The sequence below is a fragment of the Silene latifolia genome, chromosome X, assembly GCF_048544455.1.
Source record: "Silene latifolia isolate original U9 population chromosome X, ASM4854445v1, whole genome shotgun sequence".
Classification (NCBI taxonomy): Eukaryota; Viridiplantae; Streptophyta; class Magnoliopsida; order Caryophyllales; family Caryophyllaceae; genus Silene; species Silene latifolia.
In genome coordinates, this window is record NC_133537.1 from 84,315,319 (window position 1) to 84,336,752 (window position 21,434).

General features: G+C 38.5%; 1 non-coding gene across 1 annotated transcript; it reads left to right on the forward strand.

Moving 5' to 3' along the window:
* The first annotated feature begins 19,224 nt into the window (after window positions 1–19,224).
* On the forward strand, window positions 19,225–19,331 carry LOC141624213 (small nucleolar RNA R71). The gene has a single exon (XR_012534024.1). It is a non-coding gene; the product is annotated as a small nucleolar RNA R71 (small nucleolar RNA).
* Window positions 19,332–21,434: the final 2,103 nt, after the last annotated feature.

Genomic DNA, 21,434 nt, shown 5'->3' on the forward strand with positions numbered 1-21,434 from the left:
TAATTTCAGTTTAATTAGTTTAATTTGTTAGATTAATTTGTAGTTAGTTTGATTAATTTGTGGTTTGTTTGTTAGATTTATTTGTAGTTAGTATGTTAGATTAATTTGTAGTTAGATTTAGTTTAATTTGTGTTTGAATTAAAAGGGAATGATTAAGGGGGTTTGTGTTTAGGTTTAGGGTTATGGGTGGGGGGTTGGTCGGCCGTGGGTGGCGGTTGTCGGCCGTGGGTGGGCCGTGGGTGAGGTGGGTCATGGGGTGGCCTTGGTTGGGTCGTGGGTGGTGTTTGGTGTTGGGTAGCTAAGTGAAACCGTCTCATTATCATTAGTATTAAGCTAAGTGGAACCGTCTTAATTAATATTATTATTATTATCACTAAGTTAAGTGAAACCGTCTTATTATTATTAATATTAAGCTAAGTGAAACCGTCTTTTGCATTAATGGAATTAGCTAAGTGGAACCGTCTTTTGGATTAAGAGAAATTAGCTATTAGCTAAGTGGAACCTTCTTTAGGACTTGATTTTGATAAATTTAGTTTGATAATTCATGTTATTGATGAATTGAGGTTGAATAACCCTGTTTTTTTTGTTTTTCTTTTCTCCTTTCGGGGTTGTCATCATGTTCTTTGAGCAGCACCACCGTCATGTAGTAGCTGTTGCTTCTTGTTTTCTTTTCATTTTTGCTTTTACTTGTTTAGGTAACCTCCTCTTACCAGTTACCTTTTAAATTTACTAATTTTAGTTGAAATTGTGCTACGGACTCTAGGATAGAAACCTTTATTATGTTGTTGAATTGTGCTATTGATTGACTTAATTAATTTAGTACCAAGTGTTGTTGTTTATCTTACACTCTAAATTAGTGTTAGTTTGATTTGATGTTGACTTAGTACACGTTCAAGAATTAATCATTAGGAGTAATTCTTGAATAGTCCCCATTTTGGGACTGTCTTTGTACGTTTCAAGTCATTTAGGTAGTAAACACGTACTTGTGATTTATTAATGAGGAATGAGTTTGGTGGCAATCCCTTTAATGTTCTCCGAATACATGTATATGTGGAGTAATTAGTTATTCTAAATTGATGTGTATTTGGAGAACTGAAGGGAATTGCTGCCGAATTTTTTCCTCATTAATAAATTACAAGTGTGTTTGCTACTGAACTTGAAACGTACATTGAAGGGTTTAGGTTGGAGTGATAAGGACCCCATTCGAAGATGGATTACTTATTGACAATATTTATATATTGTTTTCATATGTTTATTGTATAATGTGGAGTATAATGTTTAAATTTTGTATGTAATATTATTGTTATTTTTTAAAAATGTTTAAATTATTGTGGGGTCTTCTTTAGATTAAAATGAATAGATTGGAACGTTCATGGATGTATGAAGGAAGATTAGACCATTCCAATAAGAAAAGACGTCCTACCGCTAGATTTATAAAGGGTGTTAGCGAGTTTATTGAATTTGCTAAACAACAAGATGAATATGACTTGATAGACAAAAAACTTAGGTGTCCTTGTGCCAAATGCAAAAACCTAAAATACCAGCTTGACATTGTAGTAGAAGAACATCTCATTATAAACGAGTTGAAGGCAAATTATTACAGTTGGATTTCACATGGAGAAGCATATTCTCCAATTCATGAACAAGCTCACACCCAACAAATACAAATTGATGAGAACCCATATAGAGAGATGGTTGTTGATGCTATGGATTCTACTATTTTTAATAGTGATGACAATACAACCATTTCTGAAGAACAACCGCCACACCCAAAAGCAAAAGCCTTTCTTGACATGTTAAAAGCCTCAGAAAAACCCTTGTATGAAGGAAGTAGAATGACATTGTTACAAGCCGCTTCTAGGCTAGTTACCTTGAAATGTGAGTTTAATATGCCATTTCTTGCTGTTGATGGCATTGCCTTGTTCCTTGAGGAATCTTTCCCCGATGATAATATCATGACCCGAAGTTTCTACACTACCAAAAAAGTAGTTAAAGGTCTTCAGTTACCGCATGAAAAGATTGATGCATGTCCTGAAGGATGTATGTTATTTTGGAAAGATGATGCTTTGCTTGACAAATGCAAAGATTGTGGGGCGGATAGATATGAGACAAGTGAAGGAGATACAGTTTTGGTGTTGAAAAAAGGCAAGGGTAGTAAGAGGGCCAAAAAGAGTAAGAAACCAATAGCATGTAACCAATTGTTTTACTTTTCTCTCGCACCAAGACTTCAAAGAATCTATGCCACCAAAAACATTGCCGAACAAATGAGATGGCACAAAGAAAACCCACGTGCTCCGGGGAAGATGAGTCATCCTAGTGATGGGGAAGAATGGAAACGATTTGATCAGATGTATCCTGAATTTGCCAAGGAACCCCGCAATGTACGACTTGGCTTGTGTACGGATGGATTTGATCCTTTCGGTATTTTTGGGAGGAAGTATTCTTGTTGGCCCGTTATGGTCACACCATACAACTTACCACCTTGGTTATGTATGAAAAGACCATTTATCTTCTTGTCACTTATTGTTCCCAGACCAAAAAGCCCGAAACATAATTTGGATGTTTATTTACAACCATTGGTGGAGGAGTTGAAATATTTGTGGGAAGTTGGGGTGGAAACTTATGATGTGTCTAAAAAACAAAATTTTTAACTTAAAGCTTCCCTTTTGTGGACAATAAATGATTTTCCCGCCTATGGTATGCTATCTGGGTGGTCTACACAAGGACAAAAAGCATGTCCTTGTTGCATGGGGGAAAGTAAAGCATTTTGGCTTCCCAACAGCAAGAAAATAAGCTGGTTTGATTGTCATAGATGCTTCATACGAGAGGGAAATCCACATAGGAGGAACAAGAAAGCTTTCAGAAAAGGTAAAGAGGTGCTTGATGCCCCTCCGAAACGAGTGCTTGGGGATGAGATATAGAAGACGGTATGTGATTTACCATCCCCTGTTGATGGTACCAAAGAAGAATTTAAAGAATTGAAAAAGCAGAAAAAACGGTTGGTTTAAAAGAAGCGTTCTTTGGGACCTTCCTTATTGGAAGACAATGTTGATAAGACATAATTTGGATGTAATGCACATAGAAAAGAATTTCTTTGAGCAACTAATTGACATGATCATGGATGTAGAAGGTGAAAAATGTGAGAGCATTGCTTCTAGAAAAGATTTGCAGAAATTTTGTCATCGTCCCAAATTACACATTCGCGGCGACGGGTCTAAGCCAACATCCATTTTCACTCTCGACAAAGTCGATTTGTTGATCTTAAGAAGCTGAAGTTGCAAGGCTTGAAAAGTCATGATTGTCATGTATTCATGGAGCGATTATTACCCGTTGCTTTGAAACACCTCGTGCCGACAAACGTTTGGAATGCAGTTGTTGAGATTAGTCAATTCTTCCGAGATTTATGTGCCTGTTCAATATGTGTTGATGACATGATTCGTCTGGAAGAGCAAATACCACAGATATTGTGTAAGCTTGAAATGATCTTTCCTCCTGCATTTTTTAACTCCATGGAGCATCTACCGGTTCATTTGTCATATGAAGCCAAAGTTGGGGGACCCGTCTAATATAGGTGGATGTATCCATTTGAAAGGTAATTAAGATAATCTAGCTACTTTTAAATTAAAATTAATAATAATAACTAATCTATTTATTATATGTTAACTTTATTATTAATAAAACTCATCATTAACTTTTATAGGTTTCATAATCATTTGAAGAAAAAAATTGGTAATAAAGCTAGGGTGGAAGGTTCTATATGCAATGCTTATTTAACGGAAGAGATTGCAAACTTTTGTTCTCTTTACTTTGAAAAACATATAGAAACCAAAGCAAAAAACTTGAATGTTGAGAAACCGGATGAAATAGACGGAAGTTTACCTGAATTTTTTCAAATTCAAGATGATGAAGGGTGTTCATCAAAGGGGGCAAACAAGATATTTGGATGATAAGGAGTATAATCGTGCCCACCTTTACGTGCTATCTAATTGTGACCTCTTGGAGTCATACGAAACACAGTTTGTTAATGATTTCATTGAGAGGAATCCTAATATAAGTAAGGATGATGTTTGGGACAAACATGAGGACCAATTTCCAACATGGTTTCAGAAACATGTAATTGAGTTGAATATTCAAGATGATTTGATAAGATGTTTGGCGTTTGGTCCTTCAAAAATGGTAAGAACGTGGAATCGATACTCGGTTAATGGGTTTAATTTTCAAACATTCAACCACGGTAAAGATAAGGCTAGGTGCAATTGGGGGGTTACTATTTCTTCTCTTGATGACAACGAATACTATGGTATAGTTGAAGATATCTTTGAAATTAGTTATAATGGACGTGACCGAGCTTATAAAACTGTCTTATTCAAGGTTGACTGGAAGGATAATTCTGTGGCTGGAATGAGAGTACATGAACAATACAAGCTTTTAGAAGTGAACCGTACTAGAACATACTCTAAGTATGATCCATTTATACTTGCACATCAGGCTCATCAAGTGTATTTTGCTACTTATCCAAGCACAACAAATGATAGAAATCAAAATGCGTAGTGTGCAATTTTAAGACAAAGGCACGGTCACAAGTTGATACAACTTTTTTCCAAGAAGAAAATGTTTCAAATGAAACACTTTTGTCTCCACCCGATGAAATCAACTATGAGCATGAGAATAAAGATGGTGAAGACATAGAAGAGGAAGAATATTATGATGTGAAAGAGAGACTGCCGGGGGAGGAGGAGGAGGAGAGGAGGGAAGAAGAGGAGGAGAAGAGGGGGGGAGAGGAGGTGAGGAGGAGAAGGGAGGAGGAGAAAAGGAGGAGGAGGGACGAGGGGTTTGGAGATGAAGATGATTATGATGATGATGATGATGATGATGATGATGATGATGATGATGATGATGATGATGATGATGATGATGATGATGATGATGATGATGAGGATGAGGAGGACGACGACGACGAAGACGATGATGAGTATGATTAAATTTGTATAATTTTGTATTCCTTAAGAGTAAATAATTAAAATTTAGAAGTTCGTATAATTTTCATTTATCATTATTTGTGTTATTTTTTATTATTTGTGTTATTTTTTATTTGTATTACTGCAGATGGCTGGAGCAGGTCGAGGTAGGAGGCGTGGAGGCGGCTCAGGTTCTGGACAGAGTACGCGTGAGGAGGAGGAGGAGTTTGTGCATGAGGATCCGATGCAGACAGACGGTGACGGTGACGGGGACGAGGATCAGGCTGACGCTACCGACGAGGCAGTACAGGTGCAGATACGGTACACTTCGGATCATCGAATGATACTTGAGCCGACGGGATTATGGTAAGTCTTATTCTTTATTAGTCTACTATTATTATTATTATTATTATTATTATTATTATTATTATTATTATTATTATTATTATTATTATTATTATTATTATTATTATTATTATTATTATTATTATTATTATTATTATTATTATTATTATTATTATTATTATTATTATTATTATTATTATTATTATTATTATTATTATTATTATTATTATTATTATTATTATTATTATTATTATTATTATTATTATTATTATTATTATTATTATTATTATTATTATTATTATTATTTTGTTAAATAATAATTGTTTCTAATTTTACATGTTTAAAATAAATGCAGGTTTATGGACGATTGCGTGATACGAGGTGTAACGAAAAGCACGAAGACTAATTTCGTGGGTCCAATTCCTACATCGTGGACACAAGCTTCTAATGCACAAAAAGAGGCGTGGTTCAATAACTTTCGGGTATATATTTTCCATAGTTCTTTGTTTTAGAAACCAAATAATTAATTTTGATAAATTTTTTAAGAACCAAGTTAGACTTTTATTTTATACTGATATGAAATTTTGTCGCCTTTTTTTTGTAGCAAGCATTTGCTTGGGAACCGTCTCAAGAATTGAATGTCCGTAACAGGTACAATGAGGTCGGTACTCGACGATATCGGGACGTGATCTGGAAGACGGTCAGGCGCCCGAAGGAGCCAGACAACATGAAAGGTATTTAATTAACTTGTTTTGTTATTTGTATTAATTAGCATATACTCTCTTATATTATAAATAATATCAGTAACTTATTAGTTATGATTTCATATGTGTAATTGCAAGTGAGAAGTAAGAAGGCTTAATAAAGCATACCAAAAGTGAAGCTTTTCAGAAAACGTCTAAGCAAGCATCCCTCAACAAAAAAGGAGGAAAGATAGATGCCGTGGTCGAGCCTACTCATTACGGGGGATCCTGATCGTTCTGGGATCGTGTATTGGGTGTAAGTTTGTCTGTTATTTCACACTTTTTTTGGTTTTCAACATGTTTATTTTATGTTAGATTTTTTGTTGATTTTCTAACATGTATATTTTTTTTTCATTCAGAAAGGAAAGAAGAAGTCAAAGCAGGATTCTGACAGTACGGAATCTGCTTTCGGACACGCATTCCAGGGTTGACCACAAAGGGATTAGAAGTTGGACTAAGCCAAAAGACAAGGAATTATATGTAAGTTTTCCCTAACACTTAATTTTTGTTAATTTATTCTCTTTTAAAATGTCTTATATAAGCTGGTTACCATATTAATTTACTACCATTTGTTTAATATTGTAGGTTGCATTTGAACATGAAAAAGCCGCCAATCCAGAAAACCCGGATAATGACATATGGTTTGAGTTGGTGAATGGCTTCAAGAAAGGGCACATGTATGGTACCGGAATTTCAACACCGGCTTTCTTTGAGAACACGCGTAGGAGATCGACTTCAACAATTCCCAGCAACACGTATCAACCGGGAATTATTAGTCAACTTCAAGCTCAAGTAAGAGAGCGTGATGAACGTGAAAGAAAACGTGATGAAGAATTCCGCCAAATGAAGGAAAAAATGGCAATGTTTGAGACTTGGTGGCAAGGTTGTAACCCCGGACATAGACCCGACTACGATCCTTTTGATCCGCACGGTCCACAAGGGAGAGTGGAGCCGGTGTTGGCTTCCAAGTAGTTAAGTAAGTTTAATTTAGCATGTAATAAGACTTGAACTTTAGAATATGTTAGCTTGTAAAACTTTCATTTTCAATATATGAAATGAAGTTTGGGAAAATGTGTGGTGTTGGGTTGAAATTTGAAATGTATGGTGTTGTGTGTGTTGAAGTTTGGGATGTATGGCGTTGTGGAACTTCGGTTTGTATGCAGGTTGTAAATATTTGGCTAGCAATGAAAACGAAAAAAACCACCAAAACATTCAGTGGCTTTGGCCACTCAAAAGGGATTGGGCGACTGAATTTCAGTCGCCAATTTGGCGACTGATTAAAAGTAGTCGCCAATTTGTCGACTGAAATTCAGTTGCCAAATCCCTTTTCAGTCGCCAAATTTGACTCAGTGATATTGGCCTAGTCACCCAAATTTGGCGACTAAAAGTCAATTTAGCGACTGAATTTCAGTCGCTAATTTGGCGACTACCTTGTTTCAGTCGCCAAATTGGCGACTGCCATTTCAGTCGCTATTTTTATCATTTGGCGACTGATTTGTCAGTCGCCAAATTTGGCGACCGACATTAGTCGCCAAAATTAGAAAAAGGCGACTAATGTCTGCGACTGGCGTTTGGCAACTAAAATCAGTCGCCAAATTGATTTTAGCGACTGATTGCAGTCGCCAAAATCGGTCGCCTGTTTTATTTCTTTTTGTAGTGAGCAACAACCCAAAGTTGTACTAACTTCAGCTATAACACTCGAATCATCATCAAGGTTATACTAGCTTTAGTTATAACTTTGGAGAGCACTCTTGGCCGCCTATCATGCCGCCACTAGGGTTTATTCGTAAACCATAGTTATGCTCATGACGCCCATATTTAGTGCATAAACAACATATGATATATAATTAAGACATTAAAATATATATAAAAACATGCGAAAAACATGATTAACATGATAATAAATAATCAAACATGTACCAATGATACAAATCAATCATTAAATCACATTAATTACATCAATTGCCATAAACACAATTAAAAGAGAAACACTTAGTTATCTTATTAAGCAAATATTCCTAAAGATCGTCTTCAACGTTATAAACGTCTTCTCCATGTGCAGTCTCCACGCCTTTATTGAATCATCCATGTGCCAAAGATAACGAATCTAATATATATAGATCCAAAGAGTAGGATCGATCTAAGCACGAAAGATGATGAAGGGAGGAGGAGGAAGGAGGCGCGACACAAAACCCTAGAGAGGGTGGAGGCACACGGCACAAGGGAGAGAAGAGAGGAGAGAAATAGGTTTAGAGTTTTGTGGGAAATATGAGAAAAGAAGCAAGGGTTTGGTTTCCCTTCTTATTTATAGAAGAACTCATGGGTTTATTTCAAGCTTAGGCCCAAAACTTACCCATCTACACCAAGAATCATGTGAAAACCCAAGGGAGGAGCGGGTCTTCACCGTTTTCGAGCCCAACGAGCCCAAAAGACAAGTGACGGATATTTTCCCGGAAAATAAAATATGAAATATGGGAAAATAAAATTAAAGAATTATTTTAAGGAAAATAGGGGTGTTACAATCCAACCCCCTAAAAAGAAGTTTCGTCCTTGAAAATTGATAAGAGAACTACCTAACTCGAAAAGATGTGGATGCTTCTCCCACATAGACGCTTCGGTTTCCCAAGCCTCTTGCTCAAACTTCTGACTCCTCCACAGAACCCGAACCAAAGGTACAACCTTATTCCTTAACCTCTTCTCCTGACGTTCCAAAATGCGAATAGGACGTTCCTCATAAGTCAAGTTAGGCTCAACCTCGATAACATCAGCCTGTAGAATATGAGAAGGATCACTACGATAACGGCGCCACTGCGACATATGGAAAACATCGTGAACCTTTGACAGATTCGGAGGTAAAGACGACCTATAGGCTACCTCGCCAACTCTCTCGAGCACCTCATACGGTCAAATATACTTAGGACTAAGCTTACCCTTAAGCCCAAATCTCTTAACACCTTTGATTGGCAAAACCTTAAGAAATACCTTATCGCCAACCTCAAATTCAATCGGCCTACACCGCAAGTCTACATACGTCTTCTGTCGATCCTGGGCTGTCTTAAGCTTCGCGCGGATCAACCTCACTTGCTCAATCGATTACTGAACCAACTCTGGACCAAGAACGATTGCCTCACTAGAATCGTCCCAACACAAAGGACTACGACACTTCCTTTCATAAAGTCCCTCAAACGGAGCCATCTGAATGCTAGCTTGGTAACTGTTGTTGTAGGAGAACTCCAAAAGCGATAAACTCTTCTCCCAAATAACTTTGAACTCCAAAGCACAAGCTCGCAACATATCCTCAAGCGTCTGAATCGTACGCTCAACCTGCTCATCAGTTGCAGTATGAAAAGCCGTACTCATCTTAAGCTCACTGCCCAAAGCCACCTGTAGCTTCTTCCAAAACTGAGAACAAAACCTCGGATCACGGTCGGAGATGATATCCTTAGGAACCCCATGAGGACGAATGATCTCATGCTAATAAGCATTCGCTAGTTCCTCGAGACTCCAAGTCTCCTTCATCGGAATGAAATGCACGACCTTAGTCAAACGATCAACCACGACCAAAATCGCATTCATTCCTCTCGGCGACCTCGGCAAACCCATAACGAAATCCATCAAAATCGAATCCCATTTCCATGTGGGAATCTCCAAAGGTTGCAGTAGACCACCAGGTCTCTGATGTTCGAACTTAACCTTCTGACAGATCAGGCAACGACTCATAAACTCGGCGATCTCTTTCTTCATACCCGGCCACCAAAACCTTAGCTTCAGATCCTTATACATCTTATCACCACCAGGATGAACCGAATAGGGAGTACTATGAGCCTCCTTGAGAATCTTACATTTTAAGACCTCACAGCTAGGTACACACCAATGACCTTGGAATCGGAGACCATCATCAGGTCCAACGTCGAAGTCTCTGGCGCGTCCTTCGCTTATAGCGACTCGAACTCCTTCTAATTATTCATCCTCTCTTTGCTTAACTCGGATCTCATGAAGGATCTCGCGTTCAGCAACCATCGCACTCAAATCTAAAGTACCAGGAAGAACTACCTCAAGGCTCATCTTCTGGAACTCTCGACTCAAGTCATCAGGTAACACCAACACAGATCTCATGGCATGACACACCTTGTGACTCAAAGCATCAGCAACCACGTTTGCTTTCCCCTCATGATACTGCAGCTCAACCTTGTAGTCATTAAGCAGCTCCGACCAACGTCTCTACCTCATGTTCAGGTCTCTCTGAGTGAAGATATACTTCAAGCTCTTATGATCCATATAAATGTTGCAAGAGACTCCATACAAGTAGTGTCACCACAACTTAAGCGCAAACACCACTGCTGCTAACTCAAGATCGTGAGTCGGATAGTTCATCTCGTGAACTTTCAACTGACGGGAAGAATAAGCCACAACTCTGCCCTTCTGCATCATGACACAACCTAACCCAAACTTTGATGCATCGCAGAAAACATCGAACTCAACACCCTCTTCTGGTAGAGTCAACACAGAAGCGGTAGTCAACCTCTTCTTCAACTCCTGGAAAGCAGCTTCACAAGCCTTAGTCCAAATGAACTTGGATTCCTTCTTCATTAACTGAGTCATCGGTCTTGCAATTTTAGAGAAGTTATGCACAAACCTACGATAGTACCCAGCTAGTCCAAGGAAACTCCAAACCTCGTTCACATTCTTTGGACTCTTCCACTCGACCACAGCTCGAATCTTCGACAGATTGGTCGGTCCGCTTTAAGCTTAGATTTCGGTTACTTGTCGTTAGGAGCACCTAGACCAAAACAATATTTATAACTTCACAAACAACTCTACTACTAGTAAAGAGGCAAGTAAAGGTCGGATCCCAAGGGACGGGTATTGATGTAGGATTTTCTATTGCGAGTAGTGGTGTCTAGGGGTGTCACAATTTGGGTTGAGATAAGAAGATCACTAAACTAAATATCAATAAAAGTAAACAAGCAAGATGGCTAAAAAGAGAAGTAAACAATTGATTAAAAGCACTAGGGAGTCATGGGTTCATAGGGGATTCATGGGAATTGATCATACAAACATATTCTCAAATTATAAGCAAGCAATTATTGTTGTGATAGGATCGAGTTGGTTTATATCTTACAATCCTAGGAAGGTTTGGGTCCCGGAGCGGAATCGATTAGATTGTACAACACCTACAAGTCGACTTAATCCTCCCTACTCAACTATATGCATGATCTAATGAGACTCGAGTTGGTTTATGTCTTACAAGTCTCATTGAAAAGGTAAGTGATGGGTAAAAAATGCAAGGATTCATAGGCTCGCATTTCATCAAACATAACATGTGCATAAGTTGAGATCACAACAAGCAAGCAAATAAATTATGAAAACATATTAAATTAAGCATGAATCATCCCCCATGTTGGTTTCCCCTAGTTTCCCATTAACCCTAGTTAAGGAAACTACTCACTCATTATCAAGTTTAACATGTTAACAAGGTTGTCAATCATATTAACAAAGCAAAACATGATGAATAAATGAAGATGATTAACAATTATTAAAAAGGGATTAAGAGAATTATACCTAATGATGATTCCAAAATAATAATGCAAAGAATAATAGAAGTACTTGATGATTGATGGAAGGTTGTCAATCTCCCAATAAACCCAAATAATCTTCAATTACCCAAATAAAAGATGAACAATAGAGAAATTAAGGAAATGAGATTTGTATTAATACTTGATTAGAAGTTGATTACAAGATTAAAGAGAGATTAGAATAATATAAACTACACTAAAGATTGATAAGAAGAACATCATAATCAAATTAGACTAATTGTGTATTTATAGTGGGGATTAGGTGCACAAATTAGGGTTACTAAGGGCTTAAATGACGATTAAGTCCTTGAGGAATCGCTCCTCTCAAGAAAAGATGCGGGTCTCCTTTTAGCTACTCTTCCAAAAATATGCGCATCTCGAATGAAGAAAGAAGAGGACGTGTTTCTCTGGAGGACAATCCGAGCATCCAAGGGTCAGGACGAGCGGATTGGGGAGCTTCTGGACGAGCGGCCCGACGAGCTTCTAGACGGGCGTCCCGATGGGTGAGACGAGCGGATCTTAGCTCAGCTTCCATTTCTTCTTTTCTTCTTTTCTTCTTCCAACAATCCTCCGGGATTTTGTCGGGGATGCAAGGATCTTCTTCATCATTGCCCATCTACTACATTATGTACAAAGGCCTTCTAGTCTTGTCTTCTCTTTGATGCTTGGTCATTAGATTCGATCAATTTAGCTCTATTTTGCCATGAAAATGCAAGGTTTGCACTCATCTCCTACCAAGGAAACAAAACCTCAAAGAATATGCAAAACAAAGGACTAAAGATATTAAATGACCCAAATATGCACTAAAAAGCATAGGAATGAGGCTAATTTGGGGACTAAATATGCTCAAATATTGATCACATCAAATATCCCCAAACCGAACCTTTGCTCGTCCCGAGTAAAGAGGTGACAAAACTAGGACCCTTATTTAAACTATCCTACTAATATAGCCGATATGAGACAATTAGCGGGTCTCTCTCCGCCCCTTCAACTCACAACAAGACAACCATGAGGTAGGATGCCTTCTTGCAAGGCAAGGTGGGTCTTGCCAAAATGGCGACACATCCAATCATTAAAGCACACAAAATCAAGTAATGGATGTATCTACAAAAAGAATAGCCACTTTCCTCATCTAAGTGGCGGAAATTATCTAAAGGGGAAGCAATTCAAGGGTACACACTCCTTCAGAGATATGGTTTCTTCAAACTACTAAGCCTAGAAGGATACCAATAAATCACCTCCAAGTTGTGTCATGCTAGGGTACCTTTGTCCTCAATCGTTAAATGCTTTTGTTAAGAATAGACTCCATATGTGTTAGAAACACTGGAGGATCGCGGAATTCCCCTTCTTTCCTAGACAAGAATAAGGGTCGTCCCCTCTCTACCATGCACAAAAATGGATATGATGGATAAAGGGATCAATAGTATTCGAGTTTCATGTGGGAGTTCGCTTTTGTTGTTGTTTTTCCCCTCAATTTCTTGTGGCATTAACTTTTGAGAACACTTTCTTTTTGCCATTTCTTTTGATGTTGGCTTTTCAATACTTGACAACTTTCAACTTTTGCATTTTCTTTTGAACATTTTCGAAGTCACCCCAATTAGTAACGAGGTTGCCTTATATTTGAAGCATTATGAGTCTATTTTTTTGCTCCTCTTTTCATTTGATGCAATTTGCAAACTTTTTGACTTTTCATTTCATTTCTTGAACTCAAATTTGAACAATTTTTGTGCCCATTCCCTTTTTGATGAAAAAATGTGGTATAATATGGATGAATGATGGTTGCATGGTTTCAAGGGTAACCTTGGAATAAACGGTAGCCAATGAGTTATCACACCACAAGGTACTCTTGACTAGGCCTTAATCCATGGGTCAAAGAATACTAGCATGACACATCCTAGGGTGTTTTACAAGTATTCTAACAAGCAAAGTCTTAAGAAGAAAAAGCATCTACTAGGGCCTATGTACACTTGTCAAGCTTCCCAAATATACGGTTTTACAAAATTTTTCCTAAATGCAACTATATGCCATGATGCAACTAACATATATACATCCTAATACATATGCTTCTACCAACTAATATGCCAAATAATCTAAACGTAAGTCCTAAGTTCACATTGTTTATACCGCATCAATCAAAATAAAGCCACATAGTCATTAACATAAAGAGGAAAAAGGAGATTGGAAAGATCATACCATGCGGTCTTCAATATCCTCATGTCTCGGATGTGGCGTAGTCAATCAATGTGAACAAGGATGAACAAACATAATATATACAAGTCTACACTACAAAGAAAATGAACTTGTTTTTGGATTTTCAATTTTTCAATTTTCTGGATTTTTCGAAATTTTTGATTTTTTTGGATTTCGAATAAAAGTCAAGTTAGAATTTCCCATCCCCACACTAGTATGGGCATTGTCCTCAATGGCCAATACGATAGGAAATTATGCAATGAATATGCTTGATTTCTAAACTAAATGCAAACTATACTAAGCTACACTACATGATGCATGTGTTTTTGTTATGGCGGAGGGCATAATTTGGATTAGCTCCCAATGCATATGCATAGACTTCCCCAAACCAAAATAGACATTATTTCTAATGTCATGAATTTCGGGGGAATTTATGCACATGGAATGCAATGCATGAAACTAAAGATTGTCATTTTGGATTTTACAAGTTGGGAACAATAATAATGAACACCTTAATGAAGCCAAGGTGTTAGTCCTCCAATCTTGCTAGAACTCCACAAAATAAATGATCAAGATAAAATAAAAACAAGACAAGTAGACAAACCATAAGGGAGGTGTAAGAATGTAGGAGCCTCCAAAGTTTGCTAATCCTCACCCATCGTATCATCATCATCATCTTCTTCCTCTCTTGAGGCATCATCAACCTCCATAGATGTGGAATCATGTCCACTCTCACTTTCACTTGCTTGTTCTTCCTCACTTTCCGCTTCCTCTTCTTGGGCTTCTTCTTCTTAAACCTCTTCTTCTTCTCCTCCTTCTTGGTCACCACCCTCTTCAACAACCATCTCCTCTCCACCCGGTCTACCATCACTAGGAATGCTAGGAAATAATACTTCCCTATCCGCCCAACTAGGCAAAGGACAAGACGGATCAAGAAGTCCTTGCCTAGCTAGATGTAGGAGGAGCGGATATTGGGCCTTGTAAGCATCCACTCTATCATTGTAAGCTTGCTTGTGCATTTCCCTCATGAGTAGTGTCAAGTAATCATTTCCCATTTCGACATCCTTGGGTTTGAACTCGTGGTACTCAAATGGGTAAGGTGGGGTGATAATGGAGGAGGAGGGCTCGGCAATTTCGCCCCTTTGTTGTTGAATGATATACTCGGTCTCTTCGGAGAGTGGGAGAAGGTAGTTTGGTCGGTGAACATTTAATCGGCAAATTTTGGAAGGCAAGGTGAAGGATCTAGCTTCATTTGTTAACCACCCATATTTGTTGTCAAGAGTGTCGTGCTTGACCCACTTGAACTTGTGAATCATGGTGTCCATATCAACAAGATGGCCTCCTTTAACCGGCACATAAGTGTTGTTTTTGTTGAAATTTTGGTTAAAATGCTTAGCCAAATGGGTAACTAGTCCTCCATTGACAATAATGGCGGTGTCTTCTTTGCCACAATCGACATTAAGCCATCGTTCAACCAAAAGTCTTAGAGCATTGTATGGCTTGGTAAATTCCCTCCCAATGTTCAAGGCCGGCCCAAGAAGAATACAATCGAGTTTGGTAAGATGATTTGTGGAATTTCTAGCTATCAAAGTATTCCCAATGACCTTATGCCATACTCTAATGCCCGGATGGTGGACTAAGAGAGTACGACAATCATGAAAGCGTATGAATTTCTTTCCGGAAATTGCCATCCAAAGAGAAGCGGGGTCATACTTGATAGGAGTCTTTGTATATTTCGGGTTATTACTAAGGCCTAATATCTTACCCAATTTGCCATAAGTTATGCATGTATCAACATTTTCAAGACGAAACTCGATGTTGGTTCGAGTCTCCACCCTTGTGACTTTCAAGGAACTTAAAAATTCCAAGGTGGGGGAGGGGTATGTCAATTCTTTCATTGTAAACAATTTACCCAATCCCATAGACTCAAATAAGGTTTTGGTTTGTTCAAGAACACCCAATTTTGACAATTCATCTTCACAAATAAACATAGTAGGCATGATGGTTTTCTTAGCAAAGATAATGAATTTCTCCCTATGAGAGTCGGAAGTGAAAATTACCTCCGGATAATTGGATAATTGTTCAATGACCGGAGTTGTTGATGTTGTAGCTTCCATATGGGGATCTTGTTGTTGAACCTCCAACCTTGCCTCATAGACTATCAATGCCTTTGACAATTGTTTTGCTTGAAGAGCTAGTTGCCTTTTGGAAAGTGTCTTCTTTTGGGGTGCCTTGTTGCCTCCTTTAGTTCTTGCCATTCTCCTTTGCTTAATTACACCAATGAAAGATTGAAATCTTCAATTTTTAGTTATACCCAAATCAATTTAGGATGAATGAATGTTGCTTTGTATCCTAAAAAACGACTCAAAGGTTGAAGATTTTGGTGTTTGAATCACTTGTTGTTGCAAAAGGAGTGATTAATTTTTGTTGTGAGGAAGATTGGATTTGATTTGGTTGAGTTTGGTTGAGGAAATTTGGTTTTGTTGATGGAGAGGATGAGGGTTTTGGGGTTTTTGAGTAGTGGGTAGTGTTTGTAGGTTGAAGAAATGAGAATGAATGGGAGAAAAGGGTTTTAAAACACCCGTTATTTTTGAAAATGCAGTGGAGGACGAGCGGACCAGGTGTCGGGGCGCTCGAATTCTTCAATTTGGCTCACGAAAAGACGCCACAGGACGAGCGTCTTTCTGCAAAGACGAGCGGATTCTTTGTGGAGGGACGAGCGTCTTTCTGGGTGGACGCTCGGATTCCTTTACAGAGAAAATCCCAGATTGTTTTCCAACAAAAAGACGAGCGTCTTTTGTGAAGGACGGCCGTCCAGAATGAGACGAGCGGATTCTCAGCTGAGACGCTCGGATTCTTTGTCAGACCAGATTTTTGTATTCTGCAGCTCTACCAGACGAGCGTCTGGTGATTTTGGACGCTCGTGTTCTTCAGGACGAGCGGATTATCCATTTGGCCGCTCGGATTCTTCCTTGACCACACGGATTCAGGTCCATCCGTGGGTACTTCGTAACCCGTGTCATTTTCATTCTTCAATTCTCGTGTTTTTCATTGTAGGGGCACTACAATGGCATGAATAGCCTAGGCAATTGCTATCCCCACACTAAGGTAAAGCACTACACATCAATAAAAGCATAAGTCCCTCCCTCACTTCTCTCAAAATGATGAATATCTTGATCAAAGCACAAAAATATAAATCCAAAAATGACAAAAAATGCAATGTAAAAATTAAAATGCAATTTAGGGAGTTAGAATATTTACAAATGGTGGTTTAGGGAGGACTCCACCAAACTCTCATCCAATGTGAGATGTCAAGGGGGCATGTTCAAGGTGTTGTTGATGTTACTCAACACCTTGAAGAAGTAGTCGAAAGCTTGCTCATTATCATGATAAAGGTCCTCAATAAATTTTTGCACTTGTTGTTCTCCATGATGGTCTTGGTTCATAGCATTACCAATATAGGGATTGAATATCCCTTCGAACTCATCATCCCAAAGACCGCAAACTTCGTCTACTTGATCATTAAAAATTTCTTGAGTTGATGGAGACAACTCTCCTTCTTTCTTGTCTTGGCCAATGAGGCCATCTTCTTCACTTGTCATGGGTGAGCTTTTCAAGCTCTCATTGTTGCTATTTCCTTGTTCTTTTGATGGAGTATCATCCACTTTCTTTTTCCATTGAAATTCCAACTTCTTTCTATCATCCTCCGGCTAAGTGATCAACCATAAAACATGGCTCATGCAATCGGGGAGCTCTCATAGTCTTGTCAAGATTGAAAGTGATGGTTTCATCTCCCACTTCAAGGGTGAGTTCTCCATGCTTCACATCGATCACCGCTCCCGCGGTGTGCAAGAAAGGTCTTCCTAAGATAATAGGAATGTTGGAGTCTTCTTCCATGTCAACAATAACGAAATCCACCGGGATGAAGAATTTTCCAATTCTCACGGGAACATCTTCCCATACCCCTAAAGGTGTCTTTGTTGATCTATCTGCCATTTGAAGCGTGATGTTGGTACATTTGAGTTCTCCCATTCCTAGCCTCTTGCTAACCGAATATGGCATGACACTAACACTTGCCCCAAGGTCACATAAAGCTTTGTTGATTGTAGTGTCACCAATAGTGCATGGAATGGAGAAACTTTCCGGATCCTTGAGTTTTGAACGTGAACTCCCTTGAAGGATGGCACTACTCACCTTAGTGAAGGCAATAGTCTTAAGCTTCCGGATTGATTTCTTCTTCGTAAGGATGTCCTTCATGTACTTTACATAGGCCGGAACGTGATTGATCAATTCCGTGAAAGGAATCGAGACTTCTAAATTCTTCACAATTTCCATAAATTTTCCAAGTTGGTCATCAAACTTAGGCTTAGCTTGACGACTCGGGAATGGAAGTCTAATCACAATGGGCTCCTTCTCTTTGGCCTTTTCTTCACTTTTCTTTGAAACTTCTTGATTGGTGGGTTCTTCTTCCCTAGAGTTTTGCACAACTCTTTCCTTGTCACTAGCTTCCACAACTTCATCCTCAACTTGCTTCTTTGGTCCTTCATATCTCGTACCACTGCTCAAGTGAATGGCACTAACCGTTTCATGTCCTGGGGGATTACATTGAGGTGGTAATTGCCCCTTTTGTCTTTGAGAGCTTGAAGATGCTAGTTGGGTCATTTGAGTTTCCAGGCAAGGATGTTGTTGATGGTGATGTCTTTTGCTTGGCTATCTTTTTGCATTTGAGTGAAAAATTGTTGTTGATTCTTTTGCATTTGGAGGACCGCTTTTTGAACATCAAAACCTTGGTCATTTTGTTTATTGTATGGAATTTGATTTTGATAACCTTGGTTTTGGTTGTAAAAGGGTCTTTGATTTTGGTTTCTCATGGGAGGTGGGGTGTATGTTGGTTGAGGGTTTTGAACATTTTGGCTTTTGTATGAGAGATTTGGGTGAATTTGGTGTTTTCATTGTAATAGTTGGAATAAGGGGTACCACTTTTGTATGCTTGAAAAGCATTCACTTGTTCATTTGTTCCCCTATATTTACTTTGGTCATGTCCCAAAGTTCCACAATTCTAACATATCCCACTTGGGATTGATGAAGATGCCACCATGGCATTAACATGATGCTTTGGTGATTTTGAGGCTTCTTCAAGCTTAGCCATAGCCTTCTCAAACTTCAAGTTGATGGTATCAATATGAGCACTAAGTTGAGCACCCAATTGAGTAATAGAGTCCACTTCATGCTTTCCTCCTCTAGTAGCCTTGCGAGGTCTACTATATTGTGAATTATGGACCGCCATTTCCTCAATCTTGTTCCAAGTTTGATTATCGTCAACTTCGGTGAACATACCATTGGATCCCATGTTGAGAATGTTTGTCTTCATAAAGACCATTCCAAAATTGTTGTACCAAGAACCATTCGTTAAGTCCATGATGAGGACATGAGCGACAAATTCCTTTGAATCGCTCCCAAGCTTCATACAAAGATTCTTCGTCCCTTTGCTTAAAACCCGTAATTTGAGCTCTTAGCATGTTAGTCTTTTCCGGAGGGTAGAATTTCTTGTAGAAAGCTAGAGCCAACTTCTTCCAAGAGTCAATTCCAAGAGTAGCCTTATCAAGGCTCTTCAACCATTGTTTTGTGGTACCAATTAGAGAAAAAGGAAATAAGACCCATCGAATTTGGTCTTGAGTCACTCCGGTTTGTGAAATTGCATCACAATAGTCATAAAAAGTTTCCATGTGGGAATGAGGGTCTTCACTAGGCATCCCCCCAAATTGGCTTCTTTCGACTAATTGGATAAATGCGGATTTTGCAATGAAATTTCCGGTTAAGTGTTGTGGTGTGGGAGTACCATTGGGTAGGTTCTCCTCGGTTGGTACGGAATGTGATGAAAACTTAGGCATTGTGGGTTTATTATGTGATTGATTTTGTGTTGGGTTCTCCGCACCTTCTCTTGCAAAAGGGTTGATGAACTCAATAGTATTTGGTTGAATATCTACAACCTCACCAATACCTCTCAAAGTATTTCTAGCAAGTCTTCTATTGCTTGTCAAAGTCCTTTCAATTTCGTGATCAATGGGTAACAAGTTACCTTGTGATCTTCTAGACATGCAAAATATCAAACAACTCGAAAACAGTTAGAACAAACCTTGAGGAGTTTTACTTCCCCAAGGCAAGAAGACACAACTAATAACAATCAAAGAAAATCAAATTAAGTTAACACAGTCCCCGACAACGGCGCCATTTTTGGTCGGTCCGCTTTGAGCTTAGATTTTTGTTACTTGTCGTTAGGAGCACCTAGACCAAAACAATATTTATAACTTCACAAACAACTCTACTACTAGTAAAGAGGCAAGTAAAGGTCGGATCCCAAGGGACGGGTATTGATGTAGGATTTTCTATTGCAAGTAGTGGTGTCTAGGGGTGTCACAATTTGGGTTGAGATAAGAAGATCACTAAACTAAATATCAATAAAAGTAAACAAGCAAGATGGCTAAAAAGAGAAGTAAACAATTGATTAAAAGCACTACGGAGTCATGGGTTCATAGGGGATTCATGGGAATTGATCATACAAACATATTCTCAAATTATAAGCAAGCAATTATTGTTGTGATAGGATCGAGTTGGTTTATATCTTACAATCCTAGGAAGGTTTGGGTCCCGGAGCCGAATCGATTAGATTGTACAACACCTACAAGTCGACTTAATCCTCCTTACTCAACTATATGCATGGTCTAATGAGACTCGAGTTGGTTTATGTCTTACAAGTCTCATTGAAAAGGTAAGTGATGGGTAAAAAATGCAAGGATTCATAGGCTCGCATTTCATCAAACATAACATGTGCATAAGTTGAGATCACAACAAGCAAGCAAATAAATTATGAAAACATATTAAATTAAGCATGAATCATCCCCCATGTTGGTTTCCCCTAGTTTCCCATTAACCCTAGTTAAGGAAACTACTCACTCATTATCAAGTTTAACATGTTAACAAGGTTGTCAATCATATTAACAAAGCAAAACATGATGAATAAATGAAGATGATTAACAATTATTAAAAAGGGATTAAGAGAATTATACCTAATGATGATTCCAAAATAATAATGCAAAGAATAATAGAAGTACTTGATGATTGATGGAAGGTTGTCAATCTCTCAATAAACCCAAATAATCTTCAATTACCCAAAATAAAAGATGAACAATAGAGAAATTAAGGAAATAAGATTTGTATTAATACTTGATTAGAAGTTGATTACAAGATTAAAGAGAGATTAGAATAATATAAACTACACTAAAGATTGATAAGAAGAACATCATAATCTAATTAGACTAATGGGGTATTTATAATGGGGATTAGGTGCACAAATTTGGGTTACTAAGAGCTTAAATGACGATTAAGTCCTTGAGGAATCGCTCCTCTCAAGAAAAGATGCGGGTCTCCTTTTAACTAGTCTTCCAAAAATATGCGCATCTCGAATGAAGAAATAAGAGGACGTGTTTCTCTGGAGTACAATCTGAGCGTCCAAGGGTCGGGACGGGCGGATTGGGGAGCTTCTGGACGAGCGGCCTGGCGAGCTTCTGGATGGGCGTCCCGATGGGTGAGACGAGCGGATCTTAGCTCAGCTTCCGTTTCTT